The following is an 18898-nucleotide window of genomic DNA, read 5'->3' on the forward strand; positions in this document are numbered from 1 at the left end:
GTGTCTCAGGTCTGTTTACACAACTAGTGTCCCCAGCTCATGACACAGAAGAATCCACAGTGTCATTTCATTACTGAGGAAAGAATCACCATTTTAGTACACTGAGAGATCAGAGCAGGACTAAAGCTTAACTAAATTCCTGCAAGATGGTTAAGGGAGCTAGCTGATGTTAAAATTGTAAAAGCCTTTATCTCCCGTACTCCTTACCTCTGGAAGACCAGAAGCTGCAGTCTGAAGAGAAAAAGGAGCTGCATGGAACAAATATAATGCTGTCTTGAGGCATCCCTCTTCAGTTCTGCCACCTCACTGCTTAGGTTTCTCTTATGTTCATCAAGGACAGAAATATTACAAGTTGTGCTCACTTTTCTTTGGACTGCCTTTTGGTTCACAGAAGTACACAAGTGTCATTCAGATATTAGATCTTAATTTTAAAAAAAGTTCAGAAAAATAGAAAGCATTTCATCTCAGCATTCTGTATCTTTGGAAATTAAACGTGTTGTCAACAGCAACTATTCCTCTCATTTTTTGATCAATCAGCAACAAAGTTGATAATAAAAACAATCTCTTAGTACATCTATTTACAATGATAGATAACTTAACTCAAAGAATCTGTCCTTGTAAAAGAATTCAAATAATTAAGTTGTTGTTCTACAAATAAACCAAGTTGATTACCTTTCCATGTCACCATTTGTAACACATTCAAACTGGTTCAAAATAAGTTTTCCATCAGTATACGGTTTGACTTCAATTCATTAACAAAGGAATGGAATGTTCTCTCAGTGGCAGAATGCCAGGACTCCACACTTCAAGAAAATATTTTCATGTTTACAACACCTGTAATTTCCACATCTTCAGTTGGTCCATTTTGTTTTTTCAGCAGCTAAACAGTGTGTTGTGTAATTTAGTCAATTCTGCAGCAGCTAACTTTTCTGCTCACAAATAAAGATTATCAAAAGCATAAGAATCCAGAAACTTCAGAATCCATCTATGTTCAGTAAAAGAATTCGGTAACATTAAGGATTTGTTATACCATGTAGAGAGCTGGCACGTATAAACATAGCAAACATTAGGCACAGAAAACCAAACCAGTTTTTGTCTTTTTGTTGACAGATCTTTTTTTCCTTTTAGTACACCAATGAGAAAAAGAAAAGCAAAGAACAGGTGTGTTCAAAGTTTATTCTTTGTACAGTTGTGTCACAGCAAAATTTCTCTGCCACATCAGATACTATAGCAAGAGTTTGACCACATCTACAGGAACCTTAAATTTACTGACAAGTTGACAGACAGTAAAGTTTACACTATGAAAGTCTTAGTATGCAATTTTGCTACCTGGTGCTAATAATAAAAGTGTGAATCCAATTTGTTAGCAACAATGGCAATAACACTTTTTTCCTTTTCTAAATTAAACAAAAGCAACTGGTATCTCCAAAGGAAGAGACATTTTCCAGCAGCCTAATTCTAACCAAAACTCTATTTGTAATGTGAATTTATGTAAATTCTTCTGGTTTTAGCACACCTCCAACAAAAACGGTCAAAAGCGACAGAATCTCATCTGGCCTTCATTTTCAACTGCTCACTAACATCACACACACAAAAAGAAAAAAACACAGCAAGCCACACACAACATGCTGCCTGGCAAGCTTGAGAACAGTCTCTTCAGAAGAGGGGAATTAATTTGAAGAAGGAGCTTTTACCTTTTGCAAGATAACCTGAATGCAAGCACAGAATCTTGCATTAAGTACTGAGCAGTGATGCTGCCAAAAATGAAGACAAGCTAGTAGGTAGGTGGTCAAGTTAAGACCAAGCTAACAGATGTGGCAAAGTTGGGGCAGGGGGGCATTTATTGCCAGTAAAGAAAAAGTCAGTTGAGTGACTAGGGCAAATTTCAAGTTAGAAGCTTGATTTCAGTATTGTCATGCAAGTGACCTGTGAAGGACTACAGTGGGTCCATGGATTCCCTGATGGAAGGCATGGGAACAGAAATTAGCCTTGAAGATACTAAGGCCTGCCTGTGAGAAAGATGGGAGTAAAGGAGTATCTGGAGATGTTAAGGATGTACCCGTGAGAGAGAAGGGAGTAACAGAGTAACATTGATGATAGCAAAATTAGCCAATGAGATGCTACTGCTGTAATTTGTAACCAGTGGTGAAGAGACACATGAATTGGTCAAACTGTATAAAAACACACTTGTAGCAATAAATGGTATCTACTACTTTCATCCTGGAAGAACTTGGTCTATGCCATTTGTCTGTCTCAACCACGACAGTGACCCAGGAAGTACTCAAAAGGTTATCACCTACTCCAAGTCTGTCCTGCCCAGCGGCCTTTAAGCTGCACAGCTCAACTTCAACATTATTACAGAACCTACTGCTGCACCACCAAGCCTTGTCCCTATTCTAACTCCATAGACCAGATGGAGTCTTATTTGCAGTTTGCCATTCACCTGCATCTGGCACACACAACCCTTAAATAAACTCAAGTGCAACAGCACTACAAGACAAATACTGATACGGTACATACCCATGTCCTACCTGCAGAGCTTGTTAGACAACACATGCCGTAAGTTTCAGCACAGCAGGTTGCCTGAGCCTTGCCAAGCTCCTAAGCAACTTTTGCCAAACTGTCTTACAGAGAGACCTAGAGAGCTCCGTGGCTAGTAAAACATGGTTTGGCAACCCAAAATCTAAATTAACAATCTCTGCAGTCTTTTAGACAACTCACTGGGGAGGTGCAAACAAAACAGAACTTTATTTAGACACTAGAATGAAGAAATTCAGAGACTAAATCTTACACGAGTTATTGCTGGAAGAAGAAATGCAAAAAGCAGTTGTCATGTACATGCAGCGGAAGTGGAAAGGGGAATGGTGACAGGGGATTACTAGAGGAGTACTCACCTGTTATCTACTTAACTAAAATGGCTATCAAGTTTTTGCATCTTCAAAATATCATTTGGAAAAGTTTTAGACAAATTAGGAGGATCTCAGGAGTTTTCCTTTTGTTTTTCTAATCACTTATATTTAGCAATGACTCAAGCAGAGATCTGTTGAGGCTTCCTTTGCTAGACTGTCTCAAGCAAGTTATGCTATCCTCCTGAGCAGACTTCTACCCAAATGCTACACAAAAAAGGTCACAGGCCTAATGCAAGATCCCTACGTCACATGATACAATCTGGGAAATGGTTTAATTGCAGCTGATGAGGAAGAAATCCAATTAAAACAGGTTAAGTTTCCGGCTTCCTCAGCACTGGATCTGCATAAGGATTTTCAGCTATCACAGGGATACTGCAACAACAAAGATTAAAACGCATCAGATTCCTAAACCTTAAGGTAGTGCTCAAACCAACGGCATCTTGGAATTACGCACCACAGATGCATCTTCTCAACCAAAGAAAAACAATTTAAACATTGACATTATATCTTGTCAATGATGTAATTAAGACTGAGCTCGAATACACATACCAAATTACTGACATAGCCACAATTAAAGACATTTACCTTGTATGAAATCATGAGCCAAACTACCTGCCAAATATCCATATAGAGAAACAGAAGAGAAGTTCTGCGTAAAGCTGAACAAAAGCAAGTGACAACCAAAGAAACACAGTTAAACAGTAGGAATTAAGCTGTCTTTAAGCAGATCCTATCACTGATAGTATCAGGACTTCACAGTGCTCAGAGCTGTTCTTTCATGGTAGCTCCACAGAAAAACATACAATATTAGCTTTCACAACTGCATTTTAGGACAGTTCCAACCTTTAGAATCATGGAAGTTGTCAGAAGCCAGAGTACCATGGCACACTTAATTGATCAGACCATCTACTCCACACATGCACACGTTTTCAGTACTCAAATAAAACGAGGAATGAGAAATTGTACATGGGGTCACAGAGTTTGGGAATAACAAATGAGTGTCCCAAGAACCTGAATAGTGTTAAAATGCTGAACTTGAGCAAATCTAAATATTAGAGCTCTTTCAAATGCTTTTTAGGAGGATGCCAGACTTAGTCTTAATTTTAAGCTAGACAAGAACTCACCATCACAAACTTAAATACAGACAAAAATGTGTACCAAATTCCTCTCTACCTTCCCATATGTGCAAGTAACACCAGCTCTTTCTCCTACTTCACCTCACCAATGACTCTTACCTTCTCTTTCTCACGCTACCCACAGACTTCCCTTGCATAAGCAACAACTATAACCATGTCCATATTTTATAGTTCAGTAGATTAACAAGTTGACCGTGTTTTTCCTCAGGGTCATAGCATGGCCAGGTCTGCCAAAGCCTTGCTGATAGCCAGTCACTTCAGAGCTGGAAGAAATGCTACTTACTCCTGGCAAGGAGATATTTCAATAGATGCTGCCTAAAACCATTCAATGCTTTTTGTTACCTGCCAGCTAAACTACTGCTCTGTGATGCACTGAAAGGATTCACAGACCATCAGTAACAAAGTTTCTCCACAGCTCCAAGATACTTAAAATAAGCAGAGCTGTAGGCTTTCTATAGCTTGATCTTAGGACCAACATTATTATTTCATAACTAGATATTAAAATAGTTGATTTGATATGCCTTTGATCTTGTAATTTGCTCTGTGACCCAATCAGAACATTCAGGAGCTGCCTCCTATACAAGTGATTTTTTTTATTCTACACTAAAGCTTAATTATGCCCTATGAGCAAACCTACAACCTATCACCCTCAAACACCATGTTGATTCCAGTCTTGCCTAGGACTGGAAGAGAATAAGGTGGGCAAAAGAGGAAACAAACACAGCATTTGTTCTAAGTACTTTGTGCGTACACCAAAGATGGAATACTCTGGAGCAAAGCTATGCATCCCTCTTGCCATGTTCCTGAAATACATTTTTACAACCATGAAAAAAATCCTACACTGTTAAGATGAAGCTGACCTGGAAGCAAACTTCACTTAACAACTCCTATGCAAGATGTCTTGTCTTTTTGTTTTGTTTCTCCTTCCCACAAAATACTCATACAGCTTCAGAAATATTCCACGTTATTGTCTTTACTATTTATTTTAAGCTATTTAATAAAATGCACTAGTAAGGGAGACAAGGCAAACAAAAGTATATTTGACCAGAGAGGGCAGCTTCACCTCCATGCAAGACAGAACAACTCTCTTTACAACACCTGAGCAAAACACACACAGAGAATGGAGCAGCTTCAGGGAAAGATTTAAAGAATATGAAATAGCCAGGCTTGTGAAGGAAAAGGGAAAATACCTGTAGACCCAGAAGTGAGTACAGTTTCATCCTTCCCTCCCCTTCACACAGTATCTTATCACATCAAATGCAAAATATAGGTATTTCATAGAGGCTGCAGCCTATCTTAATCTGTTTTGCTAATCAAAGGTACTCAACTAGGAGCATGCATCTCCCCATCCCACATAAAATTAATGAGCAACTAAGCATTCTAGTAATCACAGTATCTTTACTACCTCTACTTCCCTACTTGGAGTTTTTGAAATAAATATTTTCTCCCATCAATTATCTCCTAACACCTCCAATGGCCACTAGCTACACAAGATTGCAAGTTAACTGTATTAACTTTGGGTCTTCTATGTTTTTCAAACTTTATTTGTATGTTTTCTTTGTATTTAAATGCTTCCTTGGCAGAACAGCTTTGAGACATAGATACAATTTGAAAAGAGCCTCATCTGTCCCACACAAATTCCTTCCACAGAACTGAAAGTTAAATAGTTCGGAAACATTGCTCACCAAATTTGGAGTATATATTAAGAAATACTTCCAACTACATTCTATTAAAAGTCTATTCTGACTAATTAGAAGTGGAGGGTATAAGATTTCTAACACTGAATTTTCAAATCAGCAGTCTGATGGTATAGTTTCAAGTATCAAGGAGAGCATATGCCATTAGCATATACTAATGATAATATTTATTACATTAAACAGGTGTATAATAGTCTGAAAGTTCCAAGGGTGCTTTATTTTTAAGGAAAATATTTCAGATGTGGTATAGCAGTGTTTTATAACAGATACTTTCCTAACTGAAATGAGGGCATAAACATTCTGTACATATTCAAGTACAACAGACATTCCAAGCCAAACACACCTTTTTTATAACTCCGTTCACTCTAAGCTTAATAGCGACTACACTTCCTTGTACTTTTCATATAAGATTTAACTTGTTACTAAAGTTCCAGTACAGAGAAAAACCTAAACAAGCCTGTCTTTAGGGCATTACAGGTACCTGTCTGCACTACGCAGTTTTTTTGGCTGAACTCCACTGTATCTTCCAAAGAGTCCCACAGCACTGATGGAAATTAAAAACCTAACTAGATTTCTTGGGTGACATCTTAGTGAGTGTAGTCACCTAAATAAATTAGAAAGGAAAGTTTCTCCAATCCAAAAACTAAGTGAAAGTCTTATGTAGTTGGTAGAGGGTAGCTTCCAACTACTACACATACTTATCCAAAGTTCCTACCTTTGAGTAAGTCATTATTTCAAGCCCCTTCTCTTAGACAAATATCTCAGAAGGTACAAGTACAGAGCACAATTATTAGGTTCACTCTGATGCCTGTGTAGGCCATTTTCTTATTAGAATTCAGCACAGACTTCAGCAGATGGTAAAAAAATAGAAAATGGCATCTGTACAAGTTTATAGAGACAATTTAAAACCTGACACTTTGACCTATCACCATCACCAGTAAAAGTTTTCAAATTCTGCTGAAGCAATCTGAAGTTGCATCAGTTTGTCCTCCACTCTTCTATGACAAATGCTACTCCAGTCTATGCAAGTATAAAGAAAAAAGCAGCTTAGATGATAACCAGCCACAAATTTGCATTTTAAAATTCTTCCCACTGCAAAGCTGGGCCACCAACATTCCTAGCAACACAGCAAACATACACCAATAGTAAGTGAAACTCTAGTTTGTTGCCATAACCTGGAATGCTATTAACTAGTAACAAACTACCTTGATTTTGGATGCATCTTGACTTAACTTAGACATTTACATTACTTATATTCTATACTACATAACTTACTATATTCCGTAGGTTGAGCTTCTGCTTCTAGCTGCCACAGGTCTAGATTTGCACTAGCCACCTTCTGGTTTTGATACTGTCAACAGAAAGACCAAACCCTTCTGAAGCAGGCTTTTTTAACAAGTTAAATAATGCACACAAAGATTACAAGCACCAATTCAGCCATGTCTCACACAAATGACCTGAGAATCAGCGGAAATACAGCAGTTTACATCTTCTCTACTTGTCATACTCAGTGACCTCATGAGTCAATGGGTACAGAACTCTAGGTCCTTGAATTCCCAGCCACAGCTGTTCCAAGCACATGTTAAGCATGCCAGGTTAATGTCTTAGGAATATCTTCCCTTAAGGGAACTAGGGATGGAGATCCCCAGGGGAGTAACTACCTTTCATGGTACAGCTGTAACATTTGTGACAATACAGATAGAGCCACGAGTACAAAAACTGAACATTTATGCACATTTTTGTGTTGTGTTTCTTCTCCTGTTAGCCTTCAGCTGGCAACTAGATATTTAAATGCCTGACTTCTAGCCTAGAAGTACTGCAAACAGAAGTGATCCAAAAAACACAGTAAGGAAGAATTGTCCCTCTGCTTAGAAAAAAAAGAAAAATATATGTATATCCCACTAGCGTTGACAATATTTCTAGGAAAAGGCCCTTTCCTTTCCCAAGAAACCAAGGTTAAGATTGGTTCTTTCAAATACTTTTCACAGGACAGTACACCTTTCCCTTCATTATGTCAGTAGTACCATGAAATTATATTTGTTTACTCTATGAACATATGCAAATAGACATTTTCACTGAACCAGAATTTAGCAAAAGAACACAAGCACTCTTGATGAGAAGTACCAATCTACAACTTTCTTCCCCGTCAGTTTCAAAGCTGTACTACAGCAAACACTACAGTAAGAGGATTTTTGTCTAAAGTACTTCCATCTTTTAGACATAGCTGGACTTAAAATATTCATGGCTACATGAATGTGGAGTTGGGGGCCCAATGCTGAGAAAAATAGTTGGGAGTGACAGTTTCTGTAAGTTATGGGTGCTTAAACCTTTTTAACACTTGAAGGCAGGCAGTAATCTTAAATTTCTGATGGAACTAAATCTTGAAACCCTAATTCAGTCATGATATGACATCAGTAAATTCCAGAAGGGAAAGATTTTTTTGATGGCAGAAGCCAGTACACTTGCTACTATTTCCAGGCTTCTGGAAGAGAGGTCATTTATTATCTTATTTCTGTTTTGTTAAATCCAAGGCTACTTAAACCTATTTAAAACAACCAATTGCTGCTAAGTAGCATCCAAATAGAATACATCACTGTACAAGTTTAGCAGAAAGTATTTCTAAAGATGAACAGACTATTACCCATAGAAGGAAACTATGAAATAAGATGAAAGCTTTTTTTTTTTTTTTTTTTTTGCTACAGCCTTGCTTTTTTCAACATAACTACTCAGGTGATATGGTTATCTAAAGCCAGAGCTGTTCCCTCAAAATACTATTTTTTTTTCAAAACTATCAACTATCAGCTCCTCCTTCCCTTCTCCAAAATAATAAGTGTCAAAAATATGGAACAGTAAATTATACTAATGCTATGAAGTACAATAACAAAGCAGCATGGAGATCCTATACCTCAGTACTAAAACAAAGAAATTTTGCTATAAGCCAAGCCTTTGTCAGCTGACTTAAACATCAGCGGTTAAATGTTCCAGTTACTGACAGAATGGTACTGGAGAAGAACTGGGGGGAAGTGGCAGAGTAACCAATGCTTAGGACTATATACCATTACAGAGTAACTGAGAATCCTGCAGTGCTTCTGTACAAGAAGTATTTCTCTGGAATACTCTATCCCGTCACAGTTGGCCTTGGTCAAGAGATATGAATTCCAGTTCAAAGAACAGAAAAGTGCTCTTGCAGGAGTTGACTAATAAAGCCTGCATTATTTAGCCTGGCAGCAAGAAAGTTAAATGCTTTCTCTAAGTATCAACAGTAAAAGACCAAGAGAAGAAAACGACTTAAAATTAGAGGATAGCATTGATACAGTTAGCAGCCAAAACAGTTATGAGAAACTTTCAGGCTGGAAATTAGGTGATCTTAAATTTCACGAAACAACATGCTGTACCAACCCCAGGAGGACTGAAGAATTTAAAAAGCAAGTATAAAAACAAAACAAACACACATACTTAGCTGCTTTTTAGATGGTTGCAAATTAGAGAGTTAGGTGATGTACCAGCAATATTAGCAGATTACACTTTTGAGACTGAGTTGTCTCACTAAGCCTTATCTAGATAGTGGTACTTGACTGTCCCTATAACTAACAACTATCAAGTTCTGTTCTACTACTAGGCTAACCAACAGAGAAATGAGATGCTCATGTCACTCAAGACTGAGTTCAGGTATAAAAAGTATTTCTAAAGGCTCAGTTCCTAGAAAAGGCTAGTACCCCCACTTTGATTTTGATCTTTGACCTTTCTTGCCAAGTCACTGGAACACCATTGCTGTTATCATAACACCTATTCTTTCTCAGAAGGTAAAAAAAATCAAACTTGTTATCTGCAGTTTGCCAACCTTTTCTTGTCCTGTCCCAGGGTACCTACCACAAACTCTGTTGCAACTAAGGAAAAAAAAAATGTGTCCCCCACACCTTCTGCTGCGGGGGGAAGGAAGCAAAAGACAGCTCTCCACAAAGCAAGTTATTGCAGTAAGCAGCAAGTTCTAGGATTTAAAAATAAAAAACCACAAACCATACACCACACTTTTGGATAGGTTTATTCTATGCAGAGGTTGTTTATCCAGCTTGATCCTTCTACTGCTGTGTCACCCTGTGCCCATATGTTCGCATGTGATATCTCCCAATATGGGGGGGGAAGGAAGGGAAGGGGGAGGGAATTAAATATGCCAGAGTTGATACATTCAGAAAAGCAAACCAGCTACTTGATTTTTTTGGAAAGAGCTCCATGTCGAACTAGCAGACAAAAACAGAGGAACACTATGAAAGTGTAACAGATTTTGTAACTGAGTTATTAACAACATTCCATAAAACTGATATTTCAGAATGGATTACAGAACAGAAAGTCAAAATACAAATTTAACTGTTAGATTAATTAAGAATATCACCTGCTATCTTGTTTTGATTTGCCATCTTACTGAGCTGACTTTCAAAATAGCCTGACATAATTTTGTTGAAAGAAAACAATATTGCGAATCTAAAAACCTGTAAGGAACAAACCATTTCTTAGTTGAAGGGGAACAGCATCAAAAAAAAACATTAACCAATTTTGCAATGCACAGCAACCAACTTGGTTTACTTGTAATTAAATTTTTAAAGTGCTCCAACACCACTAAAACTGGATTATTAAAATTAATTCCAATAATAGTACAGGTGATATCTAACAGGGTCTCATGTAATGTCAAGTGGCCATTAAACTGCAACAATGAAACAGATACCACAAACAGAAGCAACACTAGTTTAGAAGAGTCAGACTGGTGAGAACAGGTCAAGGGAGTTGACAAAGTGGTTCTGGTGACACTACAGGTATTGCCAGGAGGAAGCATAGTTAGAATTTCAGTGCAAGATCTCAATCTGATAGAAACTCAGACTTCATGTGAACAAAATGCATGAAGTAAAGAGTTTTGAAAAATAGATGATACAATTACATTAAGTTAATCCATTGACATAAAGTAGATTCCTATTAGGTAACTTATATAAAACTAGAAGAATAGTGTTAACAGTTTTTGGCTAAATCTGTGACAGGGGAAAAAGCCTGATGCACCCATGGAATATACTTCATTACTCCAGACAACCTCTGAAAGCCAAGTGGCAACAAACGTGTTCACCACATTGTTAATTTGGAAATGACAGACTGAGATTACTTTGCTTGTCACTTCAGTGGAGTCACATAGGAAACTTAACACTTATTTTAAGCATGCTCTCAAAAATTAACTCATTACTACATTTGTATTTGCCTCAAGTTTCCAAGTACACAGTTCTCATGTTCTAGCTTACTTGAGTTCATTTGCATACAGCACAGTTAAGTCAATCTTCAGTGCCCATTCTGTTCCAACTCCAGTCCTGTGTCAGCAGTATGTCAAGAACCCCCAAGCTATTAAAAGAAAAATTCCCATCCTTACTAATGTGACCACAGTGCTTGAATATTTAAACTTTAATGAAAGGCATTTAAGCGGTGCCACTTCTTCACATACTGAATTCCACAAAATTCATTTTGCCTCTTCACAGTTAACCTGAAGAGAGCTCAGTTTCCATTCTTTCCATGTAGTATTTAAATTTGCAGATTGAGGCGTACAACAGCATTTCTCTTAACAATGCTTCTCTCAATTCTAGTTATAAAGTGTTGACAACAGTTTTGAGCTAGAGTCCTGTTGCCAAGAGTCTAGTATAAAACATAGTTACGTTCAGTTGTGAGTCCACAAATACTTGAGGTAAATGAGAAATAAGAAGTATGCAGCAGGACTATATCAACTTAAAAGCTGTCATAGAAGAAATCTGAAGAAAGCATATTTGCTATCTTGTTTTTGGCAAAGAAATAAATTTGTTCTTCTGCCAAGCTTTTTTTAACTGAGTAAGGGAATGAAACTAACTCCTTTAATTCCTAATCTTAAGGTATAATACAGACCTTTTTTTATTAGTAGTGTTTTACTGTAGAAGGCTATCTGCTAAATAAATCAGGGAGAATGCTACCAGGGTAAGATATGGCAGCACATAGTAACATTACATAAACATGAAAAACACTGTAGCAGATCTTTAAAGTACCACTTTTGACACCTGGAATCCTGACTTGAGTTTGTCAACATTAGGCAGTTTCCATCACTTTATTTAAATGGAGGACAGCTGAAATTGTGATTTCTCTAGAAATTTTCTAGTTAGCTTCAAATTAAGTGCTGTTTTTATGCATACCAATGGTACTCCTGCCCCTTCCACTACCTGGATCAATTTATTTTAATTACTGGTGTTGCTTAAAGATCTGAAACCTAGCTACCTAGCTACACAGCTTCTTCTCAGGTGCTATTCACTCAGGGTTATTATTCACACAGACTACAACTGTCTGCATGCTCTTGTTCGAAATTACCCACCTTCCACTCACCCCTTTACAAGGGATGAGTTCATTAAGTTATAATACCTGAAACAACTGCAAAAGTCAGAACCAGTTTTAAAGAGAAATTACAGTTCCCAGTCAGTGACTTGATTATAATGCAGTATATCCTATAAATAAAGAGGATTCACTCTCTAAGGAAGAAAAAGCTCCAAGTTTGTATTCAGCACACAGCCTTCAGTTGCTTTCTTCATTAGTTCTCTTTAAATGCACAGCCACATCTCACCTGTGATCAGACGGTTCAGTTACATGGTACACACCTTCCAGGAAGGGACACTCTCTACACTGAATAAGCTAATTACATAAGGGATTTGACACTGGAAGACACAGAACGCTATCAACATGGATAAAATGCCATCTTCTAGCCCTGATGTTAACCACATCTCACAATATTATCTTGTCCAAAAATAGGTATCTACCACAGATTCATATCCCACAAAGATAAATGATGTAAGGACAGCTTCTCCTGACTAACTCCAGGAGCTGAAGTAAGGACCTGTTCATTATACTAGTATCAAGGACATTTAATGCAAGCCCCTTGATTGTCTGGGAGGGGGAGTGTGTATGCATGTGTGTCTTTTCCTTGGGGCAGGAGAGGGAGGCAGACATGGGGGGGTTGCTGAAGTCCACCATCACTAATGTTATTATGTAGTGTTTACATCTTTCATTTTCTAGTGCCTCATATAATACTCCTAAAAAACAACATTTTCAACTTCAAAAATTCACTTTTATGTAGTATCTTCTATTTCCACATTCATTTACCTGTACTTCTACTTTCAGATCTAAGAAGTCTTGGACTGAGAGTGGATGTACAGAACAGACTTCAAGCTCATAAAAGCCCACAGTACAGAGGAAAGATCATTTCTCCTACCCAGAGTAGATAAGGCAAACCATAACAAGCTCACAGCAAGGCATGTAAGACAGAAGTTAAGGAGAAAGATGAGGGAGAACAAGACAGCACACACGCTCTCTAGAAGCAAGGACAGCATAAGACTAGACCTAGTTACCTTTGAGTGTAAGTATGTACTAGACGACCTATGAAGGTTTGTCCCAGGTCTATTTTTCCTAATGGTTTTACCTTTAGGAACCACCCCTAAAAATCAAAGTAAAAATTCTTCATTACAGTTACTGCCCTGCATTTATAACAATTTATATTAACCATGTTTTAAACACGTAACAGTAGTCAGCCACAAATCTGAAGATGCACATTGCTGAAATTGAGTCTAATGCCCATCTCATAATTAAACAGCCTTCTAAAAGTTTAACACCTTTGTCCCCAAATAAGACACACACATCAGAAAACAAAGAACATGTTTGTATTCTTTTACTTTCACCTTCACAAAAGGCTAGCAAGTAGTTGCCCTTCTTTACACTAAGGTTACTTATTTGGATGCAATAAACAAGGCTTGTCAGTAACAACTTACTCTGAAAGCAGAATAAACATGAAATATACCTTGCCTTTCAGATCTTTAAAAAGTCTGCTTGTTCAAGAAGTACAGGGACCTCAACTTCCATTTTGAACTACCAAATTGCTCCCTACAACTCATTGTTCACATTCCAGGAGATGACTCAGACCCTTTCATACCTCTTAAGAGGGTCAAATCTTTCCAGTTCAGCACGCGCACTTTACTGTGGACACCATTACAAAGCAGACCAATCCGTTCAGAATATACTGAGACACTGGTTTCTTTCCCCTGGCTCCATGAGACAGCATTGTACTGCTACACATTACAGAATGCTTCCAGTTTCCTCTCCACACACACCTCTCTAGGTTGGTTGGTGTTTTTTTCCGTTTCTTAAGAAGATGGCGCTATTTTATCAGTACAGAAATCAGTTTAAAACTATTTATTCAAGACTTGAGTGGTGAGCAGTGCCAAGTGATCCCCGTAAGTCCTTTCCAAACTGGCTCACTTGATGAATGATGACAAGGGAGGCTTTTTTGGAGCAACTGACAGCAACTGTGGCTTGAACATCATTGCTAGTTCTTCTCACACATAATGAAGTCCAGTATTAGATCACTGTGATCAACTTTGTTGATATATACCTAACTTTTCCAGTTTTTATATATGAAAGTCTTCACTTAAAAACTTGACTATCACTGTTATACACAGCAGTTTCCTGCCATATTTGTACTGAGTATGTTCAGGAGTCAAGACTGGCAACAGTCAGTACATTGCAAGGCAAACCTTATTATAGACAGTGCAAGTAAACAGATTGGTTATATGTGCTCAAACCCTGGCTGTCAGACAGAATTAAAGGAGAATATGACTGCTTATTTACACAGTTAGATTCTACCAACATGATGAGCAAAATTTCATCACGTGGCAGGATTAGGAGAACAATTGCTTTTCAAAACTAACCTTCACACTAAAGTAGCCACCACTGGTATCTGCAAGCATGCAGTGAGGAAGGCAGCTGTCTTAATGCTGTCTTTCACACAGACTGTACGCTTGGTATGTAGCTAGAAATCTATTTACTGAAGATTACCAAAATGTTTTAAAGTTAATCATTTTGTTAAAAAAGACATCCTGAAACAAGCAGCTGCATGCAATCATTTTGTCATACTTGATCACCAGTGAGAAGTCTGAAAACAGTTTTGCTCCTTGAGAAACATTATTTCATGTAAACTGAAAAAATTATCAGGGGGAGAGGGGAAGGAGTTAATGTGACTTTGTTTTACAGTTACCAACCTCATATCCCAAAATAAAACTTAGCTATGAAATTGCTCAGCAAGAAGCTAGTTCATATACTACCATAAATCTGCTATGATACTATATGTAGTTTAAAATATTAAGAGCAAAAACAAAGTATAACTTCTTCAGAAAATAAATCCACTGACCCAAAGGTAATCTGTTACCCTACAGAAAAGTTCAGATGTAGTACTGCCTTCAGAGTCATTACTGGATAGGGCACTGACAGCTTGATGAAAAGTTTCCACTATTAAGAATGTCAGAGTCCAGAAAGCGTTTTATAGGAAGTGCTACTAATGTGATGAGCGATGACACAGATCATCCAACAGGCCAATTGGAGATCCCAGAAACATTCCAGGTTAAGTTTTTGACAATGTGACAGTACACCATGTTGTACAACTTGGGGATTTGTTTATACTTTGTCACAATAATTTAGTCTCAGTGTGTCAGAAGACAGAACCATGATCAGAAGTGCTCTACACGATACTTACTAATTAGCTTGTTAAAAAAAAACACTATAGCATGGCCTATAAATATAAGATTATCACAGATAGTTCTGAGACTCATTTATGCTGCAAAGTACAAACATTTAAGTTAGTCAAACAATAACTTCCCTACTCATGCTTCAGCTTCACTGCATAGCAATAGAAACAACTTTGATTACCTTCCTGGATTGTCTCAAAGTAAATAACTGTATTTATCAGTGATGTAAGGACCCACAAAAAATTCATCATGGCTTCATTCAACAACATTAAAGTCAACTGTATTACATTTTTGCTAAACTGCTGCAGAAGGACTGCAGTGGTATTGTTTCCAATAGCTTTGGGCCTCAAATTTAGGAAAGACTTTATAAGAACAAGTTTCCATTACAATTTTTTTTCTATAATATTTAGATTCTGGGTTTGAAGACAAAGTGCAATATTAAAAGTAAAATAAAAATAAATTTGGGCATGACTCCTGACTGAGAATGGCATTTACAGGGAAGATACAAGATGTTTCCTTAGTGGTCACTTTGGCCTGAAGAACTTCTGTAAGACATCAAAAGACTCCATTTTCATAAGCCTCTTACTCAACAGGTCAGCACTCTTGCTGAAGTAGACCTGCTATATTAATAAGTAGTAATGCCACACAGTGGATGACCTACAATTTTTCTACTAACAGAAAAGACCTGTTTAGGCTCCTACCTATGGAGCCATATGGATACTCAAGAACATTCAGACTTAAAGTTGCCCATTAAAGTTTACTACTCCCAATTTTTCCAGATAACCAAGAAGAGAGGGATGGGAAAAAACAAAAAAAACCCAAACACCACACAGAAGAAAACACACCACACACACAGCTTACCTGTATTTCTACCACAACAGCAGGATAGACCAAACAATAAAAACTAAAGATACCCTTTCATTTTCAGATCAAAAATATTGACAATCAGCTACATTTTACAAAAATAGAAACTGTCACAAGTTATAAACATGTAAGTTTCTGAAAACCAGAACTATTTTTTACAGTATTTACTTAACAGAACACTGGTTTTAAACTTCTCTGTTCAAACATAACATTGTTAAAATACTAGTTGTAAAAACTGAATACTAATATTTTCATAAGCACATTTAATTCCTCTCACTATTTATTAAATACACCACCAAACAACAGAAAGGTACACAGTTATATTTTAAGTACTGCCTCCATGTGCATTATATTTATATATAAAAATATTTTTTTTAAACTTGTAGCATAACAAAAAACTCAAAAATAACACAAATCTGTTGAGCAGAATCAAATACCAAAGAAAACCACCCCTGTACAATTACAAGTCTAGCCTTGGGAATGGGAGAGCAAGAACTGTAGAGAAAATAATATACCAGAGATAAACAGAAGTAAACACAGACAATGCTTGCTAGTTTTCAAAGTCTCACAAAGAGCCTATCCACAGTGACAGCTTCCCTAAGAAAAACTTGTAAAATTCATTTAAATTTAAGTAACTAGAATGCCACCTCTTTCTCATTATGAAGGATGCACTTCACATTTTTCAGGTGGTAACTGTTCAACAACTCTGTCAGCTTTTAAAGCACCAGGAAGCTCAACATTCGTAACACACACAATACATAAACTGTGGAAGTTACCCTGTTTGATTAAAGTTGCGTGTGATGGTGTTAGAACCTCTAGATCAATGTTATTTCTGCTGAAGAAGGTAGAAAAGGAAAAAAAAACCACACACTAAACAGTCTTTTGAAAAAAATTCAAATTAAAATTATTATTGGATTGCTACACATAATAAAACCACCCCCAAAACAAACTGCACACACTGTAAAAGCACTCCCAAGCTGTATGCCAGACTTGAAGAATAAATTTAGGCCAGTACCAAGCACTCATTTCTTCCCTGTGTGTAAATGCGACACAATCAGGCCTCACACGCAGGCCTCTCTCTCCAATACAGGCAGGACCTTTGTTCGATACGTCGATGTTTTTCCCCCAAAGCCCTTGACATAACTTTCCATTCTTTCCCCTATTATTTTCCGGTTCACAGTCTAGACTTTCGGACTCCCGTGCTGTGAAAACCCCTTGGCTGCCGAGAGAGCCAGTTGCGCTAGGAAGGGGGGGAAGGGGAACAATAAAAAAGTTGAACAGCAGGAAGACAGGCCTACAGGTCTGGCGAAAGCCCCGGTATCGGCTGCTTTCCCAGCCCCACAGAACCGAAGCGGAGACCAGGAGGCCGGCGGCGTCACCTCTACCGGCACCTCCAACTTCTCCCCCTCCCAGCCCCCCCGGGAAGGAGGAAGAGCCGGGCAGGAAAGGCAGAACCCAGCGTTTGATCAGCCTCCAAGTGCGACGCATTATGCAAGCGAACGCGAGGACCAGGCAACTTGCTTCTTGACGGAAAGCAACAAAAACATCGGCCCTAAAACATTAACTGCGAAAATGACCCCTCTTGTGGGCAGCCAGCACTGTGACTCCGACCCCACAGGCGCCTCCGTTCTCTCCCCACCTTCTTCCTCCCCCCACCCTCCCCAAAAGCTTGTGAAATATGGACGTCGGCCGATTATTTAGCATTTTTATCGAGCTGGGCAGAGAGGAAAGAAAGAGGAGTTGCTATTTTTTTCCTTTAGGATATTCGATAGCTCCTTCAAGGGGAAAAAGAAAAAAAAAAAAAAGAAAAAGAAAGGGCCACTAGGGAAAAGGGGGCCAACCGGAGGGGGGGAGGGAGACGACGGGGAAGGGCACACAAATCGGTACGGCAGTGTCAACACTGACACTGCCCTTTTGTATCAGCAGCCACCCAGGGCCCAGAGCAGGGAGGCCGCGCTCCTCTAGGCCGGGTAGCCCGGCAAGCAGCAGCCCTGCCCGGGGCCGGTGGATAGGGGCTGTACCCGGAGCAGCCTCCGGTGACTGCCTGGCCATTTTGTCAGCTCCATTTCTACCCCTTCCCTACTCACCGAGGGTCCCCTCTCCCTTCGCCCCACCACACACCTCTGGGTTCCCCCCCCCCCCAAACACACTCACCAGCGCGGTGTCGTGTCGTCCCCGTCTTCCTCCCCCCCCCCCCCCCCCGCCCCCCAATCCGTAACAATGCTCCGGGATGGCGCTGCTCCCCTCCCCCTGCCCCAGGCCGCCGGGAAAGGCGGCTCAGCTAACGCCGGGGATGACACAACAGGCTCGGCCGGAGGCTGCCCAGGGGCCCAGTGCCACGCCGCCCCGCGCCTGACTCCCCGGCGCCCCCTGAAAGAGCGGAGGGGCCCTGGGTACCTAGTTTGTCCCGATGCGGCCTCCGCAGACGCTCCGTGCCTCCCTCCTCCCGGCAGCAGCCGCCTCTCTTCCCTTCAATTATCAGCTGAAGCCGCAGCACCGAGCAGCGCCTCGTCCGCCACCTCCGCCGCCGAACCCCTTCCAGCGGCGCGAGGGGGTGGCTGGGGGACTACTTTCTCCCGGCGCCGGGGCCCCGCCAGGGCGCGCACGCCCCCTGGCCCGACGGGCAGCCCTGGCCCGGCTGCCGCCCCCCACGCAGCCCCCGCGGCGGCCGTGTGCGCGCCCCGCTCCCTGCGCTCCGCGGGCTCGGCGTTCGGTGGTCAGTATCCCTCCGCCGG

General features: G+C 39.6%; 3 protein-coding genes across 8 annotated transcripts in view; 2 read left to right on the plus strand and 1 right to left on the minus strand.

The window, feature by feature from the left end:
* The window catches only part of TRIP12 (thyroid hormone receptor interactor 12), an 80279-nt gene extending 61573 nt beyond the window's left edge, over positions 1 to 18706 (minus strand). For 5 of the 6 annotated variants that reach the window (XM_065844230.2, XM_065844229.2, XM_071812507.1 and 2 more), the window contains exon 1: positions 18561 to 18706. The gene's annotated coding sequence lies outside the window, so the exon portion shown is untranslated. Of the gene's footprint in view, positions 1 to 7017; positions 7037 to 18560 lie in introns of those variants that run through there. The other variant, XM_071812505.1, reaches the window with a different exon arrangement.
* The window catches only part of RASA2 (RAS p21 protein activator 2), a 423219-nt gene that overhangs the window by 257912 nt on the left and 146409 nt on the right, over positions 1 to 18898 (plus strand). The window lies entirely within an intron of this gene.
* FBXO36 (F-box protein 36) overlaps positions 18738 to 18898 on the plus strand; it is a 28517-nt gene continuing 28356 nt past the window's right edge. Inside the window, exon 1 of the mRNA XM_065844242.2 lies at positions 18738 to 18879. The gene's annotated coding sequence lies outside the window, so the exon portion shown is untranslated. The remainder of the gene's footprint in view (positions 18880 to 18898) is intronic.

The sequence above is a fragment of the Patagioenas fasciata genome, chromosome 9 (assembly GCF_037038585.1).
Source record: "Patagioenas fasciata isolate bPatFas1 chromosome 9, bPatFas1.hap1, whole genome shotgun sequence".
Lineage (NCBI taxonomy): Eukaryota > Metazoa > Chordata > Aves > Columbiformes > Columbidae > Patagioenas > Patagioenas fasciata.